The sequence below is a fragment of the Pygoscelis adeliae genome, unplaced genomic scaffold (genome assembly GCF_000699105.1).
Source record: "Pygoscelis adeliae isolate BGI_AS28 unplaced genomic scaffold, ASM69910v1 Scaffold14, whole genome shotgun sequence".
In the NCBI taxonomy this organism is placed as follows: Eukaryota; Metazoa; Chordata; class Aves; order Sphenisciformes; family Spheniscidae; genus Pygoscelis; species Pygoscelis adeliae.
Window position 1 is genome coordinate 17,129,039 of NW_008825109.1, and position 2,660 is coordinate 17,131,698.

Below are 2,660 nucleotides of genomic sequence, written 5' to 3' on the forward strand. Positions count from 1 at the left end.
CAGGATGCACTGTTGTACAGTAGTTGTAGGTAGCAGATACGGTCCCTGGGGACGGCATTCAGATTTCCTCTCTGACCCTAAGGGGAAGTTTGGCTGTTGTATTTACTTGTCTAACTGCTATACTATTGCCCCAACAAGACAGCAAGTGTTACCTTAGTATGCTAGTTAATGGACACCCAACATCAATTTCCTTGGGCTTTGCTTCCATTCTCTCCATCAGACTCTACTTCTCCTCTCCCTCAGCTCAGGAAGCCCCCACGATCCAAGCTCCCAGTTTTGCAACCTTCACCACCACCAGGCAAATCCATCCCAGAAGATCCCCCAAAACCTGCACATTGGAAGCATTTCAAAAGATTCCCCATATACACTTTACTATGCTGAATACTCAACCAGTATCAACATCTGTCAACTACACTTAAACTTTAGCAACAAAAAAGATTACAAGTGGTAAGTTTTACCAACAGTAAACTGAATGCACACATTCAGATTCAAATCAGAAGGTAACCGACCCAACAGCTGCACAGAAGACCACGTGAAAGCACTGCTCTATCTAAGCCAAGGAATAATATCAGACTTGACTGCAAAACTTAAAAAAAGGGCGACCTACTTGGTTCTTCTGAAGGTACTCAGCTTGGGTGCCAGATTTTGTAAAAATCTTAGCCTATGTATATATTGCAGGTGATTTTAATTAGTAAAAACTATTAAATATATGCCTTAAGGCATATAACTGAATACGAACAAAGGAAAGGTCCGTAGCTGAAGGGAACATGAAAATACAGAGAGACGGATAGCAGAGCGGTGAAGACTAAGATATGTGTGTTTTTATGTACTTTCCTACTCTGTACAATAACACAGTGCCAAAACAGGGAAGTGTTCTCTAGCTTTCAGCTAAGACATCCATTTTTAACTCAGTGTTTATGATGGATTCTGGAAATCCACCCCCCACACACACCCCGCCCCAACTCTGCTTGTGCTGTTGTGCTTGTGCATCCTACCTGAAGCTACCGAGCAGTGAAAACCACGAAGCTGAGGCAGGTGAGAAGAAAGGGAAAGGTGACCTTATTGTGCAGCAGATTAAAGAATGAGCGGAAGTGGTGAACAGCTGGTCTGGGCACTGGCAGGGGTACAGGGAAGAGGGCGGGGAAGTGACAAAATAAGCACCAGAGGCTCCGTGCACAGCCTTCCGAAGCAGGAAGAACCGTAGGTGAAGTTGAAGCTTTAAGATGATTTAGATTCACGGACAAATATAGAGCCTAAACTAATTTAACATTTACACAAGAGATGAATACTAAGGTACAGAGCTCAAAGATTTAAGAATCTCTTCAGCTTAAGAGAAGCAACAGATTTAAAAATGTCCTTGGACAGTACAACAAAGGTTATTTGAAGAAGATTTGTCAGATAGAAATAGAGAGATGTGAAGCTATTCCCCACCAAAGGATTAAACTTAGTGGCTCCGTGACTGAAAATTCATTCATGAGGAAAATAACCCCAAGCCCCAAAAGCCAAGCATGCTGGGATCAAGTTGCAAGAAACTGTGGACAAATGTTGGAAAGTAAGTAATCCTCACAACATTATGGTAATGGCAAAACAAGCTGAAATGCCAACTGTAAAGCTTTGTAGGAATAAAGGCTAGAAGACCAGAAAGCTTAACAAGAAAATTTTGAAGACAGAAAATGCTGTTACCTTTCCTGACACTTCAGCTTTCCTTGCTCCCAAGACACACCAAGATAGCAGGTTCAGGCAGATTAGAGAGAAAAGGATTAATTTTTATTTCTTCAAGAGATACTCCAATTGAAGTGTCATGTCTAACACCAGAAGGGTTTGTTTTTTGTTTTCCCTCAGTATGCTTGTATTCACTGCAATATGTCAATGAAACTTTTACATTAAGAGTCAGAAGCAGATTTGTTAATAGGATAACAATCTTGAAAATACCTGTCAAATACCACTAACAGCAATAGTCACTTGGGTAAACTGGCCCACCTTTAGTGCCTTTTGTGACATTGCAAAGTGCCCCAAACTTATCACTATAAAGGAGACACGGATATGCACGCCTCTAGCATGTCTGGCCAAGAAATCTTCCTGTGATGGCAGCAGAAAACTTAATTCAAGTATAGGACAATGCAGAAAGAATATTAAATGCAAGGTGTTTCCTTACAGGGGCAGCAACTTTGCTTTTTCTCAAGCAAAAAAAACCCACTAGAAACTTGCTGTATGTAGGTAGACATAACTGCCCAAAGTCCCAGTCGCGCTGGATCAAGTCAGACCTCCAACCTTCCCAATAACTTTGCAATGCTACTGCCTCACAGGTTCAGGGCCGTGGCTGAAGGCCTGAACTGCCAGAGCTGGTGACGGGCAATGACAGCTCTCCACTGGGCTTTGAATACCTGAGTGTGGCAGTTACCATAAATAAGGACCAAGTTTTAGAGCTGAATGTAACTTTAATAGGGGAGAAAAAAAAAAAAATTGATCATTTTCTCCTTAATGCCTAGAACTGTAGACCTACTGCTTGCACAGTTTTAAGAAATTTCTGTATCAGCAAAAGTACCTCTCACCCCAAGTCCCACCTCTGTAATGTATTAAATTTTCCTTTAAATGTCATTATGGAGTAAAATGGTTCTGCTTAAAAATCCCACAAGTACAAGCACTTTTTGCAGAGATAC

General features: G+C 41.5%; 1 protein-coding gene across 1 annotated transcript in view; it reads right to left on the minus strand.

Moving 5' to 3' along the window:
* APP (amyloid beta (A4) precursor protein) overlaps positions 1 to 2,660 on the minus strand; it is a 185,283-nt gene that overhangs the window by 52,602 nt on the left and 130,021 nt on the right. The window lies entirely within an intron of this gene.